Source organism: Rhinoraja longicauda, chromosome 6 (assembly GCF_053455715.1).
Source record: "Rhinoraja longicauda isolate Sanriku21f chromosome 6, sRhiLon1.1, whole genome shotgun sequence".
In the NCBI taxonomy this organism is placed as follows: domain Eukaryota; kingdom Metazoa; phylum Chordata; class Chondrichthyes; order Rajiformes; family Arhynchobatidae; genus Rhinoraja; species Rhinoraja longicauda.
In genome coordinates, this window is record NC_135958.1 from 39,988,542 (window position 1) to 40,003,995 (window position 15,454).

At 43.7% G+C, this 15,454-nt stretch overlaps 1 non-coding gene across 1 annotated transcript; it reads left to right on the top strand.

Moving 5' to 3' along the window:
• The first annotated feature begins 8,950 nt into the window (after positions 1–8,950).
• On the top strand, positions 8,951–9,118 carry LOC144594996 (U1 spliceosomal RNA). Its single transcript, XR_013547451.1, has one exon. It is a non-coding gene; the product is annotated as a U1 spliceosomal RNA (small nuclear RNA).
• The last annotated feature ends 6,336 nt before the right edge of the window (positions 9,119–15,454 follow it).

Consider the following 15,454-nt stretch of genomic DNA (forward strand, 5'->3'; position numbering starts at 1 on the left):
AGGCAAGCTGAATAATGAATTAATGCAGAAGGTACACACAAAAAGCTGGAGTAACTCAGCGGGTCAGGCATCATCTCTGGAGAGAAGGAATGGGTGATGTTGCGGGTCGAGACCCTTCTTCAGACAGTTCATGCAGTTCAGAAGAGATTTTCTAGACCAGTATGACAAGAATCAATGGGGAAAACAAGTTATTTTAGGTCGTAATGTGTAACGAGAAATTGATAACTTAGTGGTTAAAGGGGCTTTAAGGAAATAGGGAGTTTTATTTAAAAATTAAAAGTGATTTAGTTTACCCTGCAACTATGGTCTTAAATCTGAATAAAGCAAAGTACAACATTAAGTTGTGTGGTTAGATCATGGGTTAGGTTAAGAATCTATATAAAAAGAGCATAGAACAGTACAGCCCAGGAAAGGGCCCTTCGGCCCACAATGTTTGTGCTGAACATGATGCCTAGCTGAACTGAGTTCATTTGCATGCACGTGATCCATATCCCTCCATCCCCTGCAAATCCATGTGCCTATCTAAAAGTTTCGTACACGCCACTATCATATCTGCCTCCACCATCCCTGGCAATGCGTTCCAGGCTCCCACCACCCTCTGTGCCCCGCACATCTCCAATAAACATTCCCCCTCTCACCTTCTATCTGAGCCCTCTAGTGTTCCACCCTGGGTAAATGGCTCTGACCGTCCACACTATCTATGCCTCACATAATTTTTTAATTTTTTTTAAATTTTATTTTATTTTTGAAAAGCATATGTACAGATAGAAATAAAAGACAAATTTGTTACAAAGTTCTTACATAGCTTCAATTTTTAAATTTTTAAAGAGAGAAAATAAAAAATAAAGAAGAAAGGAAAAAAAAACTATAAACTATTGGGAAGAGAGAATAATAAAATAAAATAAAAAAAGGTATAACTGTAAAAATTAAAGGGGGTAGATCCGGGAGACAATAACCACAGTTGTACATCCAACCATAAACTCAAGTTTCAACTTTTAATTTTAAATTTTTATTTTAGTCCTGTGTCAAACCCATTTACTTTTCTAAAAATTCAATAAATGGAGACCATATTTAAAAAAAATAAATCAGGTTTGTCAATTAAGGCAAATCTTATTTTTTCCAAATGCAGGGTCTCTGTCATTTCCGTAGTCCACATTTTAATTGTAGGGGTTATTGTTTTTTTCCAAAATTTAAGTCTTAATTGTTTCGCAGTTATTAAACTGTAATCAAGAAAATGTACCTGACTTGTTGTAAAGTTTGTAGTATGTTCTGATAATCCTAATATAATTAATTTTGGATCCATATCCAATTGGTTATCGATAACTTTAGAAACTATTTTTTAAATCTCCAACCAGAAATTTTGCATTTTTATGCAAGTTACGAAAATATGAGTTAAATTAGCTTCTTGAAATTGACATTTATCACAAATAGGAGAGATACTAGGAAAAATCCTATTTAATTTTGTCTTCGAATAATGTAATCTATGTATTATTTTAAATTGTATTAAGGAATGTCTAGTATTTAATGAACATTGGTGTATATGTTGTAAACTTTCATCCCATATATCTTGCGTTATAAGTTGGTTCAGTTCGTCCTCCCATGCTCGTCTATATGATTCTGATGACGGAATGTCAGTATCTAAGAGAGTATTATAAATAAAGGATATTAATTTATTTGAATTATAATGTCGATTCAGGCATACATCAAGAGTTTCTGGACCTCTAAATTTATATTCTTGCATGTGTAATTTTACATAATCTCTAAATTGTAAATATCTAAAATAATTATTAACATGTAATCCGTACTTCTGCTGTAAATCCTGAAAAAAAAGAAAAGTTCCCTTATGATAAAGGTCTCCCACCCTTTTAATTCCAAAGACGTACAGGTATGTAGGTTAATTGGCTGGGTAAATGTAAAAATTGTCCCTAGTGGGTGTAGGATAGTGTTAATGTACGGGGATCGCTGGGCGGCACGGACTTGGAGGGCCGAAAAGGCCTGTTTCCGGCTGTATATATATGATGATGATGATAACTTTTCCATTGTGCAAATCCTCTATCTAAAACAGACGGTTTAAAAGAAGGATTATTCGCAATAGGGAGGAAAGCAGATAATTTACTCAGTTTTAAAGTAAGTTTTAATTGTTTCCAGGTACGGATAACACTGTGTATAATCGGATTACCTCCATATGTTTTTTTATTTCAATTTATTGGAGCTAAGAGGATCGCACCAATGTCAAATGGTAAACAATCCTCTTTCTCCATCTTTAACCAATCCGGTTGTTGATCAGTGTCATCCAACCAGAAGGTTATATTTTTAATATTAACCGCCCAATAATAAAATAAGAAGTTAGGTAAGGCAATTCCTCCATTAGTTTTAGACTTACATAGATGTCTTTTATTTATTCTATGAGTCTTGTAGTCCCAAATAAAATTAGTAATAATTGAATCGATTTTTAAAAAAAACTTCTTTGGAAGATAGATCGGAATTGCTTGAAATAAGTATAGTAGCTGTGGAAGAAAGATCATCTTTATAGCATTACTATGACCAACTAATGATATAGGAAGTGTTTTCCAAAATTGGATATTTCTGTGTAATTTAGTAAGTAAAGGAGGAAAATTTAATTTAAATAAAGAAGTATATTTCCTAGTCACGTAAATTCCAAGATATTTAAACTTTTCATAGGCAATTTTAAAAGGAAATTGTTGGTATGGCCGGATTGTGCTCCATTATTGGCATAATTTCACTTTTGTACCAGTTAATTCTATAACCTGAAAATGAACCAAATTGAGTTATGAGATTTAATAAATTCGGAATGCTAATTTCTGGATTTGTAATGTATATTAATACATCATCCGCATATAAAGAAATTTTATTGGTTGTATGTTTAGTGTTATAACCGTGAATATCTGAATTTGATCTAATACTCTCAGCAAGTGGTTCTATAACAAGGGCAAATAGAAGCGGAGATAGTGGGCATCCTTGTCTACAACCCCTAAATAAATGAAATTGGATGACAGCATTTGATTAGTTAATATTCTAGCTGTTGGGGATGTATATAAAAGTTTCACCCATGAACAAAAATTTTCACCTAATTGAAATTTTTCCATCACTGAGAAAAGATAGGGCCATTCTATTTGATCAAATGCTTTTTCAGCATCTAGCGAAATGATTGCTAAATCTTCGTTTAATAGTCTATTTGAATATATTATATTGAACAAGCGTCTCAAATTGAAAAATGAATATCGTTTAGCTATAAAGCCTGATTGATCGGGATGTATCAATTTATCTATAACTAGACTTAATCTATGAGCTAAGATTTTCGCTAATATCTTCTGATCAGTATTTAAAAGAGCTATCGCTCTGTACGAACCAGGGTCTTCAGAATCCTTATCTTTTTTAGGAATAAGTATTATTGTTGATTCAGTCAGAGTTTGTGGTAATCTCTGATGTTTAAAGACGTGACTATATACAGTTTGCAAACGTGGAGAGATCAAATCACTAAATTTTTTATAAAATTCATTATTTAAGCCATCAGGGCCAGGAGTCTTCCCATTTTTCATGGATTTAATGGTCTCTTCAACGTCTTTCATAGTTATTTCTGCGCCCAGTAAATTTCTGTCACTCACATTCAAACCAGGGAGGTTACATTCCTGCAAAAAGTTTTGCATCTGCGCAGTGCTATCTGTTATTTTTGATGACTATAATGTCTGATAAAATTGCAAAAATCTCTGATTAATATCCTTGGGTAATTTAAGCAAATCTCCATTTTCTGTTCTAATTTTATGAATTGTAGAATCATCTTATAATTTACGGAGTTGACGTGCTAGCAATTTCTGTGGTTTATCTCCAAATTCAAAATGTTTTTGTTTAGTATATTGAAAAAGCCTTAAAATATGAGCTGAGAGTATATGATTTAACTTATATTTGAGAGCTGCGATTTTATTATGTATTTCAATAGAGGGAGCGATAGCATTTGTTATGTCTAACTGTTTTATCTGACTTTCTAGGTCATGTTGTTCAACCCGCCTCTTCTTGTTTTGAGACGCTTGAAAGGCAATAATACATCCTCTCACAAACGCTTTAAATGTTTCCCAAAGCAGGGACACGCAGGTGTTTCAGGGAGGTCATTTGCGTAAAAAAATAATTCAATTTGCGAATTAAGATAGTCATAACATGCTGTTTCATTTAAAATTTGAGGATTAAATCTCCAATTGGTCTGTTTCCCCGTTACTCCTTGGAGTTTTACCCTAAATGTTAAAAGGGGCATGATCGGATATAATAATATTATGATATTTTGAATTATACGTATAAGGAATAAGTTTGGAGTCCACCAATAAATAGTCAATTCTTGAGTAAGTTTTATGCACTGGTGAATAAAATGAATACTCTCGGCCTGAAGGGTTTTCAATTCTCCAAACATCTTTTATATTTGCACTATTTATATAAGAGTTTAATAATTCACACGACTTGGATTTTGTTTTCCTTTGAGTTGACGATCTATCCAAATAAGGATCTAATGTACAATTTAAATCTCCTCCAATTATCAAGTTATATTGTCCAAATTCTGGAATGGTATTAAATATATATTTTTTAAATAACGGATTATCAAAATTTGGTGCATAGACATTCACCAATATCAATTTTGTAGAATATAGTTCTCCCACTATTATAACATATCTACCTTCAATGTCAACTATAGAGGAAGTATGTATAAATGGTATACCCTTACGAATTAAAATGGCAACACTCTTGATTTAAAGGGAAATGATGAGTGAAATAATTTATCAATCCATTTGCCTTTCAATCTATTATGTGCTACATTTTTGAGATGAGTTTCCTGAAGGAACATTATATCAGCATCAATAGATTTTAAATGTGAAAGTACTCTACCTCTTTTAATTGGTTCATTAATACCCTTGACATTCCAACTACAAAATGTAATACCTTTACCCCCTGTTTTCATAGTAGTATCTTGCATCTTAACCGATAAATAGTCTATAATAAAGCAAATGGCCTGGCACCCGAACTACAACATTTTTCTTGAATGAAGGGTGGATGATCTTTTGTACTACGTAGAATGTCTCCCGGAAATATCTCCCAAAGGTATATAAATTCTGAAAAATGACATAATAATAAAAATTGAATCTAAAAAAAAAATCAATATATAAAAGGTTAAAAGAGTGCAGGAAAAAAAAAGAAACAGCTAAAACTACAACTACAATTAGTGCAGTTAGTGATAGCCACCCTAAGGTGGCAAAAAATCTAAGGAGTTCCATGGGATGTAAAAAAATAAATAATACTAGCTCCGTTTTTTAACGAAGTTGTTGTTTGTTTTTTTTAAATAAAAGAGAGTTAAACGGGGCAGGCCCGAAACTAATTAGTCTATAATAAATCGATTTTTCTGTCTAAGGTATATTAATTAAGTGTTCGAAGTAAAGTTTACATAAATCAAATATTACTTGTACTTCTTATTAGTAATGATTAATAATAATATATATGTTTTTTGATTAATAGTAATTAGTTATGGTTAATATTCGTATAGTATATACACTAAGCTTAAATCTTTAGGTTTTAATATCTTAAAGTCCAATCAGTTGTCCAATCAATTATGCCTCACATAATTTTATATGTTGTTCGTCCATCGGGTTCGAAGATGACCATGACTTCACTTTCAATCTTATTATTTTGACCACTGATTGGGATCGCCGTCAGCCGTGGTGTGTATGCTGGCTGAGGTTGAAGTCATGACTTGCGCTAGACTTGGATTTAAGTGAGGGGGAGTTGCGCAGATCGTCGGCCTCACTCTCTCGTCCCGGCCTATCGAGTTCCAGCATCAAGACATAGTCGAGACGGCTGGGGACAGGTCAGGATGCAGTGGATGGTCAGAAGTGTCCTACGTATCTCACTCTGCCCTGTTTGCGCTCCACGACGCTTTGCTGGGATCGTCTTTCTGCTGCTGAACCTTCTGGTGGTTTCCTCCGCGCAATCCGCCGAACCCAGGCTTCACATGCTAGGTAGACAAGCCCTGGAACCAACGACTTGCCGACTGCACTTGTGGCATGCACATACGACAGTGGAGACATCGTGGGGGCAGAGGTAGTCCTGTGGTTGATTCCACGGCTTGGGGGGACGGTCGAGACCGGGGCGGTTCTCTCCGGGTGGTGGTCCGCAGCCCCACGGGAGGGGAGCGCCGTCCGCCATCTGCTGCTGCTCCTCAGGCCCCGGGTAGGGGCCCCAGGCCGCCGGCTCCAGTCTCCCGAGGCTTCTGTCCCGGCCCGGGAGACCCGGCCTCCAGTCGCCTCCAAGCCGGCCGTGCTGCCCCCGGGAGGCAGGGTCGCCCTGGCTCTGGCCCTGCCCACCCGCGTTGTACGAGGGCCAGGGCTGTGGCAGCGCGGCGGTTGGACAATACAACTTGGCCGAGTGCTGGGAGGGCGCACCGTCAACTCACCCCACAATATTGACTTACTTTTTAATCATATATTAATTTTATATACTTCTATCAAGTCTCCCCTCAATCTCCAACATTCTAGAGAAAGCTTGAACATTCAACCTCCCCCCTTAGCTAAAACCCTCTAATCCAGGCAGCATTTTGGTAAGCCTCCTCTGAACCCTCTCCAAAGCTCCCACATCCTCCCTGTAATGAGACGACCAGACTGCATGTACTACTCCAAATGAAGCCTCACCAAAGTCCTATAAAGCTGCATCAAGACTTCCTGACTCTTATACTCAATGTTCCTAGCAATGAAGGCAAGCGAAGGAAAAGTCTTATGACACTGCTGAGACTTGTATTGTTGCACTGATTAAAGACTTCACAATTTAGTGATGGAGGACCAGGTGATTGATCAGGAAAGGGATTGAAGAATACGAACTGGCAACAAACAAACACAGACTAAAACATTTTGAGAGGTTGGTGAAAAACAAAATAGAAAAGTTAATGAGAATGCCTTACAGATCAAGACAGGGGAAATTATATCAGGAAGTAAAGAAATGGCTTGGAAATTAAAATAATTATTTTGTCTGTCTTAATGGAGGACAACACAGAAAACCTGGAAATGGCGGAGAGGTACAATTCTACAATCAATTTAAACTCAAGGAAATTAGTGCAAGTAACAAAACCTATTGGTTTTCCTATTGGGAAAATTAATGGGACATTGAGCTGCATAACACAGAAAACCTGGAAATGGCGGAGAGGTACAATTCTACAATCAATTTAAACTCAAGGAAATTAGTGCAAGTAACAAAACCTATTGGTTTTCCTATTGGGAAAATTAATGGGACATTGAGCTGCATCCAAGGGATTTGAAAGTGAAGGCTACGGTTAACAACATAGAAATAATTCCATTAATTCTAGAATGGTTCCCACAGGTTGGAAGGTAGCAAATGTAACCCAACTCTTTAAGAATGGTGTGGAAAATAAATTAGAGGAACAATAAATGAATTAGCCCATCATAGAACATTGAACAGTACAGCACTAGAACAGGCCCTTCGGCCCACAATGCCAAGACCAACTCTTATCTACCTACACATGATCCATATCCCGCCCTTCCTTACTCCGCCATTCAATCATGGCTGATCTCTGCCTCCTAATCCCATTTTCCTGCCTTCTCCCCATAACCCTTGACACCCATTCTAATCAAGAATTTGTCTATTTCTGCCTTCAAAATATCCACTGACTTGGCTTCCACAGCCTTCTGTGGCAATGTTCCACAGATTAATTACCCTCTGACCAAAGAAGTTCCTTCTCATCTCTTTTCTAAAAGAGCAGCCTTTAATTCTGAGGCTATGACTTCTGGTCCGAGACTCTCCCACCAGTGGAGCATCCTTTCCACATCCACTCTATCAAAGCCTTTCATTATTCTGTAAGTTTCAATGAGGTCCCCCCTCAACCTTCTAAACTCCAGAGAATAGAGGCCCAGTGCTGTCAAATGATCATATGCTAACCCACTCATTCCTGGAATCATTCATGTAAACTTCCTCTGGGCCCTCTCCAGAGCCAGCACATCCTTCCTCAGATATGTGGGCCGAATTTGCTCACAATACTCCAAATGCGGCCTGACCGGCGCCTTATAGAGCCTTAGCATTACATCTCTGTTTTTGTATTCATAACATATAACAATGGAAAATATACTTCCAAAAAAAATTGGGGCTTTTAATAACATTTTTTGCTGCATTTTCCTGACAGCTACTGACATTTGCACGTGTCAAGAAGCTTGGAAGTCCCATGCATGGATGCATGAACATGGAAGTCCTAAACTTGCTCATAACTTCTAAAGGCTTCTGCCAAATGTCAAAGATGTCTACAAATTTACAGTTGCTTGACTGACAGTTGCTTAAATTTACAGTTTATCTGGTGATATAGCTTGGCAGATTGTCCATGTACCTTTCTGTACAGTGGGCTTGCTTGCATGATGCTATTCGCATCGAGGGTCACACACTACACAGGGGTTCACCGGATAGGTTGGAGCCAGAAGAAATTACCTGTCACGATTCATTCCGAGCAGCTCTGTCACAGAGGACTCTGTGATCTACGGACTGTTCCCAGGGACGCATTCGGAGACCGACATCGAGTGCTGCTGGAAGGTCATCAACTCGGTGAAAGACGCTCTTTGGTCTGCCCGAGCTTTGTTGGCCTCCCGGCAGAGCGAGATGTCCGTCAAGGAATGTTGCCAACTGGCCCGCTGCAGACTGCAGGAGTACGTGCTGAGGGACGCACTGAGGCTTGGTGCAGCCAACGCCAAGGCCCTGTGGGGGAGGACCACAGTCTAAGGTCCTTCCGCTGCTGGACATGGGGGGCAGAGTGTGGTGGAGAGAGACGCCCCTCCAAATAAGGGATACTGGGTTAATGTCTGTAAATGTAAGTAAATGTCTAAGTGAATGCCTGTATCGAATGTGTAACCTCCGGAAATGTCGGATGGGCTTGTTAAAAAAGATGTTTTGTAAATGATATTTATTACTTGAATAAAGTATTTTTTGATTAAATTTTTTTAAAAAAAGGTTCTCCCAGGACGAGGCTATCCCATTGCACTTCGGGTGTGCTGATGCCTGCGATGTCTCCAAATGCGGGATACTCGACTGCAAAATTTGTGGTAGTGGGGGACTGCGTTCGCGCTCTCCCCTGATTTCAAATCTAAAAACAGAATATGTCGTTATTCCTATAGAGCTCCTCTCGTTTACAGGTCTAAACGTTTATCTTGTTTCTATGAAACGTCTTATGCGATTTAAAACAAGTTTAAACGCACTGGTGATATTGTGCAATTAGCTTAAAATTGCTTCAAGTTTTGAGCGATGAAAGATGAAGTTTAAATGCGCCCGGTGATATTGCTTCAGATTACACCGTGCTTTAATTATGTCATTATTTAAAGGATTTTAGTACGTTAAAAAAAAAAGGAAAAAAAAGAAATTACCATTTGAATGCTTGAGGTAAGAATACATTTAAATAGTAATTGAGCAACAATCCTCCATGACTTGGTGCTACCTGGGAATTCTGGGGCAATAATGTAGTTGGAAAATTGGTAGAAAATTGAAGAAGCTGTAATAGATTATATCAAGGGGGAGCATGGTGGCGCAGTAGTAGAGCTACTGCCTTACAGCGCCAGAGACCCAGGTTCGATCCTAACTATGGGTGCTGTCTGTACAGTTTGTATGTTCTCCCCGTGGCTTGCGTGGGTTTTCTCCAAGATCTTCGGTTTCCTCCCACACTCCAAAGACATATATTGGTGGGTTATTTGGCTTGGTATAAATGTAAGTTGTCCTTAGTCTGTGTTAGTGTGTGGGGATTGCTGGTCGGTGTGGATACGGAGGGCCAAAGGGCCTGTTTCTGCAATATATCTCTAATCTAAACTAAAATAATGAAGAGTTAACTACTAAATATCTTTGTAGCAAGTGAGCTCTGAAAGCTTTGGAATCTAAATCCACATCCAGCCACCAAAGAATAATGTTAGAAAAAAGCCAGGCTAAATTGCAGAAAATTCCTTCAAAATGGGAATTCGCTGAGAAAATAAGAGAATGTAAAAAAAAATGGATGAGGAAACAGGACACAATGTTCATTAATTCTGCAAAACTGAGGAACTCTCAAGAGACCGGTGAAAATGCATAATGCCAAACAGAGGATAAAGTCCATTGGTCTTAATTAGCTTTTGCATCCCTGGTTTTAATTAGGCATTAAAAGAAAGGAAAAACACCGCCACTGTGCTGCAAACACAGGACAGTTTTAAAGGTGGCTTTTGCTTCTAATCCTTTGAAATCATCATTTGCATTTTGGTAATGAAAAAAAGGTGAAAGGCTAATAATGCACGTTTGCATTCAATCAATGTTTCCCTCTATTTATTTCTGTGACTTTTATAGAAAATAATCATCATCAAGCAATTACCTTCACTTTACGCGGGAGTGTGTATTCTAAAACACAGCTGTGGTCATGAGCAACCTTGCCCCTTTTCAGCAGATGTCTTATTTTTACATAATATCTGACTTGAGTTTCCAGTGGCTTGGCCTACATTGTAGCCTGCAGGCATCCACTTGTTTAGCTTGAACAAAACAAAAGGGCATTCAGCTCATTCAGCCCACACTGGCTTCCAACAAAGTTATCCCAATAGTCCCATTGCCCCCTCCCAACTTTCCTGCAACTCTTTTTATGAATTCCTCCTTTAATTAATTATAATTTATGGCGAGTCTGGAGGCTCGTTCTTTGTTGAAGAAGTTTATTGCGACAGCAATATTCGATCACAAAGTTTACATAACGAGATTACAGACAACCATTAAAACTAACTGTTCACTTCGAAGAAGTCTCTCAACTAACTCTTTTGGGCGCCAAAACCGACGCTGTCCAATCAGCGGTCTCACTCCCTGGACCAATCCTTACGGTCGCACCCACACGTGACCTTGCTGGCCAATCTGAGGGTTCGACACCTGGGACCACTCTCTATGGTCGCTACATGACCCCCCCCCCCCAGAACCCTAGGTACGGAACCTAGCAGGGAGCCGGATTTCGCGACCAGAACGAGTAAGGAGAGGGGCAGCAGGAACCACAGGTGCGGGGGGTCCTGGACTGGGTGGAACTGCAGGAGTGGGGGATCCCGGACCGGGTGGAACTGCAGGAGGACGGCCTCGCCGAGGCGGTTGGCCGACCAGGACAGGGCTGTCCGGATCCAAGTGCGCAGGTTTAAGCCGGGACACCGAGACGAGCTCACTCCTGCCGCCCACGTCTAAGGTGACCGTCCCTTTACGCAAAACCCGGAACGGGGAACGATGGGCATCCCGACGCAGAAATACAAACTCACAGTCCTTCAAGGCAGGCGGTTCATGCACCATGAGACACCCATGACGCGAAGTCGGAACCGGAGCCAGGGAACCCACGCGTGCCCGGAGAGCTGCTAAAACTGACGGAACTGGAGGCAGCTGACCAGAGGACTCCGGAAGCAAATCTCCGGGTACTCGAAGTGGCGAGCCATATACTAGTTCCGTGGACGAAGTACCGAGATCCTGCTTAGGAGCGGTCCGGATGCCCAAAAGGACCCAGGGAAGTTGGTCTACCCAGTCCGGGCCCTCCAGCCTCGCACTGAGGGCCGCCTTGAGTTGTCTGTGGAACCTCTCCACGAACCCATTAGCCTGAGGGTGGTACGCCGTGGTGTGTTGTAACCGGGAGCCGTACAGCTCTGCTAGCGTGGCCCAGAGGGTAGAGGTGAACTGTGGCCCCCTGACGGTGGTAATAACAGACGGAACTCCGAACCGGGCCACCCAATGGAGGGCCAGGGCCCTGGCACAAGAGGCAGCGGAGGTATCTGACAATGGGAAAGCCTCCGGCCACTGGGTGAACCGATCCACCACGTGAGCAGATGGGTGTAGCCCCGGGAGGAAGGCAAAGGTCCGACTAAATCCACGTGAATATGGAAAAAACGGACTGCTGGGACTGCAAACTCTTGTACCGGGGGCTGGACATGATGTTGGACTTTAGCGGTCTGGCAGGGAACGCAGGAACGGGCCCAAGCAGCTACCTGCTTTCGCAGGCCATGCCACACAAACCGAGCGGCTACTAAGGCAGAGGTAGAGCGGATGGACGGGTGTGCCAGCGTGTGAATGGCATCGAACACCCGGCGCTGAAGGGAGGGTGGCACCACCGGCCTGGGACGGGGAAGGGAAACATCACACCAGACTTTTGTGCCCGCCGGCCCGCAGGCCACCTTAGCCAACTTCAACCCTGAAGTGGCGGACTGGTATGCCGAGGCGGTGTCCGCCAGGAGCTGTGCCTCCGCAAGCTCCTGGGGATCCACCTCGCAGTCTACCGCTGAAATGGGGGAAACAGCAGGCCGAGACAGGGCGTCAGCAACGGCATTAAGCTTACCCGCGACATGACGGACATCGGTGGTAAACTCAGAGATGGCAGTCAGGTGCCGCTGCTGGCGGGCCGACCATGGGTCGGACAATTTGGAAAAAGCAAAAGTTAACGGTTTATGGTCCGTAAAGGCCACAAACGGGCGGCCTTCTAGGAAATACCGAAAGTGACGGACAGCTAAGTAGAGAGCCAGAAGCTCTCGGTCAAAGGCGCTATATTTCAGCTCAGCAGAACTCAGTTGCCGGCTGAAAAACGCCAAGGGCTGCCAAAGGCCACCGATCTGCTGTTCCAAAACCCCTCCCACCTCCACGTCAGACGCATCAACCGTCAGGGCCGTGGGGGCGGAGGCGCTCGGGTGGACCAGCACGGTAGCGTCTGCCAAAGCCGCCTTAGCTGCTGCAAAGGCCGACTCCGCGGCCGAGGACCCTACCAACTCTACAGGTTTACCCGCGAGGCACTGGAAGAGCGGGCGCATGACCCGCACTGCTGCCGGGACGAACCTATGGTAGAAGTTCATCATGCCCACGAACTCTTGCAGACCCTTCACTGTGGTGGGCCGCGGGAATACACGGATAGCCTCCACCTTCTCGGGCAAAGGGGTGGCGCCGGCAGGGGTGATTCTGTGCCCTAAGAAATCGAGAGAAGGGAGGCCAAATTGACACTTGGAGGGTTGGATGATGAGCCCGTGTTCTTGGAGCCGCTGGAATACAGTCCGCAAGTGGGCCAGGTGTTCCTGCTCCGAGGGGCTGCCGACCAGGATATCATCTAAATAAATGAACACAAAAGGCAAATCTCGACCAACACGGTCCATGAGTCGCTGGAAGGCCTGTGCCGCGTTCTTTAAACCGAAAGGCATGCGCAACCATTCGAACAACCCGAAAGGAGTGATCATGGTAGTTTTTGGTATGTCTTCCGGACGCACAGGGATCTGGTGGTAGCCCCGCACCAAATCGATCTTGGAGAACTCACGGCACCTTCCAGTCCAGACGAGAAGTCCTGGAGGTGCGGTATGGGGTAGCGGTCAGCCGTGGTGACAGCATTGAGGCGCCGGTAATCGCCGCATGGTCTCCACCCCCCAGATGCTTTGGAGACCGTATGCAACGGCGAGGCCCACGGGCTGTCGGACTGACGGAAAATGCCCATTTCCTCCATCTTCCTGAATTCTGCCCGCGCCACCACCAGCTTGTTGGGCGGTAACCTCCGGGCACGAGCGAAATCAGGGGGCCCCTCGGTGCGGATGTGGTGGACTACGCCGTGCCTGGCCGAAGGGGCGTCGAAGCGTTGAATGAGCAGCTCTGGAAACTCCGCAAGGACCTCAGCATACGGGTTGGGAGCCGCGACGACGGCATGGACAGTCGGGCTGGACGGGGTGGCGGCCGGTGGAGCGGCGGGCTCATCGCTGCTGGCGGCGGGTCGAATGTCGTTACCGCGGACATCAGGGACTAGTGAAAAGGCCCAGAGGAAAACTGCGCCTAGGATCGTCTAGCTGACGTCCGCGATAATGAATGGCCATTCGTACGTGCGGATGCTTAAAGCCAGGGACATTGTCCGCGTACCATACGTGCGGATGGGGCTGCCGTTAACCGCGATGAGGGTAGGACCTGTCTTACCCGATCTGGTTCTCGAGGCCGGTTGGCGGTATGATACTGACTATGGCTCCTGTGTCAACCAAAAATTCTGTGTCCGTGAATTGATCTCGTTCGTAGAGGCGTCGGTTCTGGCCAATCGCAACCACCTCTATGTACGATCGGCCGAGGCATTTCCCGAGAAGGTACAAGGTGAGCGGCAGTTGCGGGATTCTCCACCCCATCGTAGATGGTAGTAGCACCAGCTGCGCTTGTGCGGATCATTTTGGCGGGCTTTTGGAGAATTGGCGGGAGACGCGGTGCCATCTTGATGCCGCTGTGGCGCGGCCGCTGATGCCGAGACCTTGTTGATCGAACCGCTTCTTTTTGATTTGGACGCCATGAGCGCATCGGCTTTTTCTGCATATGCCACGGGGTCCTTAAAAGAACAATCCGTGAGCATGAGTTTGACATCTTCGGGAAGCTTCTCTCAGAATGCCTGCTCGTACATGAGGCAATCCGTGTGTTCACCTGCTAGCGCTAACATTTCAGCCATGAGAACGGACGGCAGCCGATCTCCGAGATCCGGTAGGTGCATAAGCCTCTTAGCTCGGTCATGCCTTCTGAATCCGAAGGTTCGTAACAACAGTGCCTTCATGGCCTCGTACTTGTCTTCTGCGGGAGGGTTGACAATGAACTGCATCACCTGTGCGGTCGTCTCCGGCGGTAGAGCGCTGACGAGGTAGTAGTACTTTGTTGTGTCTGCCGAGATGTTTCTTAAGTGAAACTGGGCTTCGGTATGGACAAACCAAGATTGTGGTTGATGTGCCCAAAACGACGGAAGGTGAACGCTGACCGCGCTTAGCTCCGGTGCGCCGGGCATAGAAGCCAAAAACTAGGCGTCTTGTTCACTCATGGTAGGTGATCGGCTGGATCACGTCGGGGTCACCAATATGGCGAGTCTGGAGGCTCGTTCTTTGTTGAAGAAGTTTCAACATTGTAGCCTGCAGGCATCCACTTGTTTAGCTTGAACAAAACAAAAGGGCATTCAGCTCATTCAGCCCACACTGGCTTCCAACAAAGTTATCCCAATAGTCCCATTGCCCCCTCCCAACTTTCCTGCAACTCTTTTTATGAATTCCTCCTTTAATTAATTATAATTTATGGCGAGTCTGGAGGCTCGTTCTTTGTTGAAGAAGTTTATTGCGACAGCAATATTCGATCACAAAGTTTACATAACGAGATTACAGACAACCATTAAAACTAACTGTTCACTTCGAAGAAGTCTCTCAACTAACTCTTTTGGGCGCCAAAACCGCACGTGACGACACTGTCCAATCAGCGGTCTCACTCCCTGGACTAATCCTTACGGTCGCACCCACACGTGACCTTGCTGGCCAATCTGAGGGTTCGACACCTGGGACCACTCTCTATGGTCGCTACAAATTGATAATTACAGTAGTCAATTAACCTACAGTACTGTGAATGCATGTCTGATGTTTGTGATTGGGAAAACTGGAAGCTTTCCCAAATGCGCTCCATAAGTTCACTGGAGGGCTCC